The sequence below is a fragment of the Corvus brachyrhynchos genome, unplaced genomic scaffold (assembly GCF_000691975.1).
Source record: "Corvus brachyrhynchos isolate BGI_N302 unplaced genomic scaffold, ASM69197v1 scaffold365, whole genome shotgun sequence".
NCBI classification, from domain to species: domain Eukaryota; kingdom Metazoa; phylum Chordata; class Aves; order Passeriformes; family Corvidae; genus Corvus; species Corvus brachyrhynchos.
Genome location: NW_008239544.1, coordinates 269,014 through 276,631, shown reverse-complemented (window position 1 = coordinate 276,631; position 7,618 = coordinate 269,014). Strand labels below are relative to the sequence as shown.

The window sequence follows — 7,618 nt, the reverse complement described above, 5'->3', positions numbered from 1 at the left end:
GCGCTTCCGATCTGGGAGCGGCGCTGCAGCTGCGAGCGGCGCCACAGGAGCCTGGGCTTGCAGGGGGCAAGTGGGAATGGAGGGGGCAATGCTTCGAGGGGGTCCCAGCCCTTCTCTTTCTTGCTTTCCCTTTGCTCCTTTCCTTGGGTCTCGGACAACTTTAAAATTCTTATCCCGTTAGACTCTGTTTCCCACCCAGCATGAAGCGTACTTGCTTTCTTCTGTGTTAACGAGTTCTTTTGAATTTACCAATACTTGTAATTAGCGATGATGCGGCCCGGCCGCGGAGGGATCCGCCGGAGGGACTATTTGTGATGCGATCCTGCCCGCGGAGGGATCACCGCAACTGCGCAGCCGTGAAAAACGAGCTTCACTCTTTGTAGAATTTGAAGGAAAGTTTAAGAAAAGGGACAGTTTAATAAAAGTTTAATAAAATTAGGAGACAACAGCAAAAAGGGCGCTACGGACGGGTGGTTCGGAAGAGAGCCAGAGGCACACCTTTTCATCTAAAAGATAACAATTATGTAACATGCGAGAAGCCAATACCACAGTACATTTGTAACACCTTGCATGAATTAATAGTCCCGGGTAAAAATAGGAAGGAGGAAGTGAGAAGAAATGAAAACTATTAGTACTGATCAGGTCCTTTTGGGGAATTGTTTGATGTCTGAGAAGAGAGCTGGAAGGGAACTAGCTCGTCTCAGAGACATTTTACCTTCCTTTTTCCTTGGACGACAAGAGGACAAAAATGAGTTCCAGGATCTCTTTCCATTCTGTTGGCTGCACATTCCGTGTTTGATGTGGGTGCCACAGAACGCCCACTGTAACTATACCATGAGCCAGAAGACTTTTTCTAAAACCTTTTAACAAATGTAGAAGCTTTTGGCTTTGGCTGCTTTTGTTGTCCTGTGTTAATAATATATCAGAAGGGAGGAGAAGAGAATTCACCAGTATCTCAAGGCTGGAAAGGGCAGCAAATTAGGTGAAAATGTCCAATTGATCCCAGGAAACTGATCACGTCAAAGGAAAACAAGATTAGATAAGGCTCACCTGACCCTCCCAGTGGGATTAGGGGAAAAAAAATCCAAACCAATTCCTGAAACGTGTGCTAGGAGAGTGCGGACAAAATGCAGCACCCAGAAAGGAGTTTTATTTCAGTAACTCAGTGCGCTCTCTTCGAAGTTTTGCCTTGAGATGTATGTTCCTATAAAAAGACACACCCAGCTTCAGGGCAAGTGGGGACCAGTTTGTTTTTATTGCACCTTACGGTAACGAGGTCCAGTGGGGGTTGGAATTGATTTGTGGACCAAGCAGAGCTGCTGTGTGAGCTGCCAGCTCTGAGCCTTTTCCAGACGTTACGGTCCAGCTGCCCCGAGGATTACCTACCTCTCACATCCTACTACTACTAATTTTCTCTCAAGCACCTTTCTCTCTGGCTCTTCATGCTCTGCTGTATTTAGCAAATGAAATTCACGCACCAGATTTCTGATGAGGAGCAGCTCTGGCTCTGAACTCCTGGTGTGATCTCCATGGTTGTGTTTGAAGAGTCTTTTGAGGAATCTTTCCTCCCTGTGTTTGATTCCTGGTGGGATTCAGCACAAATAAAGCCATGACCTGGCTTGGCAATGCTAAATCCAGACCTTTCCAATAGGTACTTTTGTTTTTTTAAAGTCCAAGTGTTCTGTTTCGAAGCACCTTAACACTTTTTAGTGTGACCTTGATGATTTTAAGGGTTTGAGATAATCTTGTTGAACCAGTTAAGTGCCCAGATCCTGCCTTTCCTTCCTCAATAACTCTACCTCAGGCTGTTGTTATGGTGCAACAGTTGTGCCTTTGTCCCCTGAAACTGTGGCCACTTCAATTGGAGTGACTCTGGGTGGTAAAAGGAAGGAAATCTCCTTTTATCCCAGTGTAGGATATTTTTCCTGTAGGGAGTTCAGTGGCAGTGGAGCTCTTTGGTTTCACCACTTCCCCCAAGCCCTCCCTGCCTGGGGGAACATTTCCATCTCGGTTGTGCCATCTCTCTTCGCATGGGGCTGGGAGCAGCCTGGGACAGTGGAAGGTGTCCCTGCCATGGCAGGGGTGGGACTGGATGAGCTTTAAGGTCCTTTCCCACCCGAACCATTCCATGATTTTATGATTCCATGATCTCAGTTGAACTCTGCAGTCTTTGCCATCATCACACAGACTCTTAGCCACAAAAACACATCAGTGATGATTTTGCTGGAGAATGATATATTCCAAAATAAAGCTGGAAGGAATATCTACAGTTCTGGCAACAGGAAAAGGATTCTTCTACCTTTTGCTTGAATATATAATAATAATAAAAATGGTCCAGTCATTAAGTTTGAGATTTTTGTTCAGTGCTGCTCTTGCAGACGCTTTTCTGAGGAGGACCCTGGAGAAAGACGGCAGCAGCTCAGATATTTACTACTCATTAAAAGAAAAAAAAGTAATACAAAGACATCTTAATGTTGCCTTTTAATTAAAAATAGAACTGCCTCAGCAGCACTGGGCTGTAGGTACATCAATCTCCTTATCATTTATGAATGGATCTTTTAGAAAGCTTTTGTAACCTCTCAGTTTTTTAATTGCCTTTGCAATTCCCACTGAGTTTGGAAGAATCACCAGTTAATCCAGCTTTCCCAACAAACCCCAAATTCAGATTTTCTTAGGGAATTGCCAGGGTGTAAGTGTTCAACTTCAGCTGCTCTGTAGCAGCCTCACACCCACTGAGTTCTCCATGCTTTGCTCCACTCAATCAGATTTTGTTCCTGGATGTGTAAATCCCTTTTGAACACACTCACCACCCTGTATCCACCAAAAGGGATGTGGGATATTCCCTTCCCAGCAATCCAGTTAAAGTTCTCATAGAATTTATTTAAAGTTCTCACAGAGATTTACTTTGTTCAAGTATTGGCATGGAAGCTTTGTTAGAGAACAGTGAATTATCCACTCACACAGTTAAGCTGTATCCATATTTACATCACACCTATTTGTACTGACATAAAATGAATAAATTCCAATTTCAGCACTGATCACTTCAAATACTTGGAAACAGGCTTAATAATAATAAAAAAATAACTCTGCTGTGCTACAAAAAGAAGTTTACAGGGGTTTTGTTACATTTATTTTGCTGTTTCTGGAGTCCTGCATTTATGTGTAGTGTTTTAGCATCTCCTAAAGGCAGGCTGAGCTCAGCTGCAGGGCAGATTGTTGGAATTAATCTGGAAATGAACACAAAGGGGTTTTTTTGGGTGTTTGTTTTTTTTTTTTCAGTTTTAACTTTTCTGTTACAATGATTTTATTGACCTTGTGAATGTTAACTTGGGGAAAGTAATTGTGTGCCTGCACATGTGTGTAAGGCAAGAGATGGGATGGAATCCCTGTGCCTTATTCTCTCAGGAATTCTCAGGAATTTCTGTGTGGAAAAATGATTTGATGGTTGGGTTAGAGCTGATTTTTGTGATGATTTTGCACAACTAAATTAAAGAGGAACCTTTGGGCTCTTTTGGGTGGCACAATACGAAAGGGTCAAAGCATATATTTGTGTTTTCCTTGCAGAAGAGTAACTTTATTACTAAATACTGCCCTGGGAGGAATTCCTGGCGCAAATCCTAGGAATTAAAGGCTGTTACAGGGATAATTCTGGGACAACTCCCTGGAAAGGGAGGAGAAGGTTTGGAGCACAAAGCTGTGTCTGCGCTGGCCTGACTTCCAGCTGCCTTTCAATCTTTCTCTGAAATGCTGCTCTTACCTTGTCCTTGGTGACTTCATAGTTGGGACAACTTCCTCTGGTGTTGGAATGTTTGAGCCCTGTTCCTACATTCCGGAACTTTCACTCTTCAGCCGTTCCTGACCACTTTTGTGCTGCCTTCTGTCAGCACAGAGGGGTCTCCCCTCGTTTTGAAAGCTCTAGAATTGGAGTTTGCTTTGATCTCCACAGGTTTTTAGAGGACTGGAATTCAGCTTTGGAGGAAGGGTCCCTCCATGCCTTAATCTGGGATGTTTTAACTTTTATTTCCTGGCACATCTTGGCTTTTTTTCCTTGGTGCATCTCGTTTCTGTGGCCTTTATTACATTGTGTATTTAATGTCTGGTACCTGCCTGATCATAAGTGACTGAAATCACTGTCTCTGCAGACAACACCTGGAACAGGGAATGCTTTCTTTTCCTGGGATACAGGCCCTTTCCCTGAGTTTTCCCCTGATGTATAGAACCTTTCAGCTGCTGCATTTTACACTGTTACATTAGTGTGCAACTACAATAAAGGAACAGAGAAAACCCGTGCCTGTATCTCGTTGTTGTGTAATTAAGCTTTTCAAGTAAAAAAAAAACCCAATCAGATCTCCTGTGAAAGAATATACTCAAATTCCTCTTTGGGAATGCCCCAGTTCATTAGGAGTGGAGTCTGATCAGCTCTCAGATGTTCTGTGATAATTCCAAGCTCTGAAAGACTCTGCTGAACTGTGTTAGAATGAAAGCACAATGAGCTCTCTGTGCTGCTGAAGGTTATCTCATGATTGACCACATCCAGCTAGATGCCACAGGCCATCTCCAGCAGGATCCCAGGGTTTCAGGATCTCTGCTGAACTCCTTCACTGGACACTGCCCATTAAACTGGACCTGTCAGCTGAGCTCCTTCCTCTGTCCTGTCAAAGGCCTTGGCAAAACTGAGCCTTGAGCCCACGTGTGGTGTGACTCAGTGCTTGTGGCTACAAAAATGCTCTCAAATAACCCTAAAATACCCCGTTAAATAAATTAAATTACTGATATCAATTAAAAGTTGATGTAAGAGTGGATTTAGGTGAGATATTGGGAAGGAATCCTTCACTGTGAGGGTGGGGAGGCCCTGGCACAGGGTTCCCAGAGAAGCTGTGGATTCCCCATCCCTGGAACTGTCCAAGGCCAGGCTGGATGGGGTTTGGAGCAACCTGGGACAGTGGAAGGTGTCAGGGTTGGAACTGGATGAGCTTTAATGTCCCTTCATCCCAAACCATTCCATGATTCTATGAAAATTGGGTGAAATAAGCATTAATTTCTCTGTCTCCCAGCTGAGCCACGCTTGGAGTCCAGCTGTCACACAGACAGGTTTTGTTTAGCTGGATTAATCCAAAGAAGTTTCTTTTGATAGGAAAAACCAGGAGATTCTATTCCTGGTTAAGGAATCCCCCTAAAATAATTGTAGATTATGTTTACAGAAGGCTCCCCAACTCTGCTGTGGGGTGGGCAGCCCATTTTCTTCTGGAGAAAGAGTGGCACAGGTCAGGAGTGAGGCCAGCTCTGCTCTTGTGACCATTTAATGGTTCTAGAAGCTGCCACCACTTCCATTTACCCAGGAAAACCAGCTCTGAGCTCTTTATCAGCACAGCCGAGGTGTTTGCTGAAGAAATGGGGGATTTGCTGCCAGCAGGGTGGCTGGATCAAGGCAGCTTTTCCAAAGAACTGGTTAAAAACATCCCCATCGCTCCTCACAAATGGCCAATTTGCTCCTGCTCCTGCTCATTGTTTGTCCTCCTGACAAATCATTCCTTCCCTCCTCCTTTTTGATGTGCCAAACTCCGAGTGCCTGAGTGTTAGCACATGGAGAACTGATTGGATAATCAAATAGTCTTCAAAGATCCTGCGGAATAACTTGGGGGCCTGAGGAGAGGTAATGTTCGTGGCTGGGCTGATAACAACACTCGGCATTTGGGAAGTGCTTTGAAGATATCAAGTACTCTGGGAACACACCCCAATGCCAGGCTGGTGTTTTCTCAGGAGTACAAATGGAAAAACAATTGCAGAATTAACTTCCATGGATTAAGTTGCAAGAGAGTCAAGTATGTGCTGGGCTTGGAACAGTGGAACAGTGGAACAGTTCAGTGGCTGCTGCTCCACTGCCTCTGGAGCCTGGGATTTCTGGGTTCTTGGCTGTGAGTCCAGTAAGAAATTCCCTTCTGGAAGAATAAGAACAGGATAACTCTGTCCCGTGCTTGTGAGAGTTCATGGAAATGCCTGTGTGCGTTCATGTCAGGTGTGAAATGCCCATGGTGGGATTCTTGGGGCCAGGAGTTGGACTTGATCCCTGTGGGGCTCTTCCAAATCGGGAGATCCGGTTCTAGGTCATTGTTGGCCTTGAGGAGCTTGGCCTGGAGCTCTGAAGTGAATCCCTTGATGAATGATTTTATTCCCCCAATACGTAACTGAGTTTGAGCATTCCTCTGAAAACACCCTGAAGCAAATACTTAATTTCAATCCCAGTCCTGTGTGCTGGATCCTGATGTAACAAGGCTGACACAGGGATAATCCCAAATGTTGTAAGTATGTGCTTCTTTTCCTGACTTCGTCGTCCTGTGAACATTTTACCTGGGATAAATCATGAAATGCAGTTCTAAAAATTGCCTGTAATGGTAAACCGGTAAGGTCAAATAAAGGCTTTTGGGGTTACAGAAAAACCATGATAAATGTTTTGTTGTTTGTTTTTAATTAATTGTCAGAGTCTTTCCAGTCTCTTCAGGTCCCATTTCTCCTTGAAAACTGGAAGAACGTGCTCGGGGCCAAGGTAATTTCTGTCTTTGCTCTCTTCCTAAACCGGGATGTTTACATGAAGTCAGCCGCAGGTTTTTGAGCCCCTGAGCAGCCACTAGATGTCAGGTTCGGATTAGTGCTCCGAGGCTTGGGCTGGTTGGGATTCCTGGAATGGCGGGAAGCGGTCGTGATGGAAATGAAATGTAACTGAAATGTGCCCTTTTTCCCCAGGATGTCGATCTCACGTTTCCCTGGAGTTCTCTTGGATAAAACCTTCCACCCCATCTCCTGCCTGTCTGAAACGTGCACAGAGGAGGGTGCTCCGGGAGGAGGGACACCAACCCTGGGGTTTGGAGCTTGGGCTCCACTCCTCGTGTGCAGCACTCGCGGGGAAGCAGCTCCTCACAGGTACCACTTCCACTCTCAGAGGGAACGTTTGGAATCAGAGCTTCCAGGCTGGAGCCTCCGAGCTTCTCTCCTAGAGGGAGTATGAATTTGCTGAAGGATTGGCTCTTTGGCTATTATTGTAGCATCCAAGTGATTCTCCGTGGATGCACCTCTGCCTTCAGTGAGCAGGCACTGCCCTTTTTGCCTGCACGACTGCCAGATTGGTGAATTATTTTGTATTTTCGTTTTGCAAACAAGCATTTCTGGTGACTTTGGCATCTGTCAGATTTGAGATTGGTGAATTATTTATTTTGCAGACAAGCCCTTTTGGCGATTTTTGGTGTCTGACAGGAGGGGCTGATTCCTGCAGCGCCTCTGCAGAGGTGCAGGGGATGCAGCGCCGGGGCCTTGCCCTGTGCTTGTGTATTCGGATGGAAAAGCCCAGCAGGATGGGGCTGGGGGGGAGCTGGGAGAGGCAGGATCTGCGGGTTTGGACACACACAGAGGGATCCGTTCTCCTTTACACGATCACACAGAACACACCGCCCTTGCCGGTAAGAACAGAGCGCTCATGCAGGGAGGAGAAGGGCCGCTGCGGGGAGCGAGCAGCACGCTGCACCCGGCGCTGGGCCAGAGCTGCGGGGGGGCCGCTTGCCTCCTGCCGTCCCCTTTTGGGGCGCGGGGACGGTCGGAGGGGCCGGGCTGAGAGCGGGGCCGAGCG

General features: G+C 46.0%; 1 long non-coding RNA gene across 1 annotated transcript; it reads left to right on the top strand.

The window, feature by feature from the left end:
• The first annotated feature begins 4,947 nt into the window (after positions 1 to 4,947).
• On the top strand, positions 4,948 to 7,218 carry LOC108448452. The gene is made up of 2 exons (XR_001864336.1): positions 4,948 to 6,544; positions 6,742 to 7,218. It is a non-coding gene; the product is annotated as an uncharacterized LOC108448452 (long non-coding RNA).
• The last annotated feature ends 400 nt before the right edge of the window (positions 7,219 to 7,618 follow it).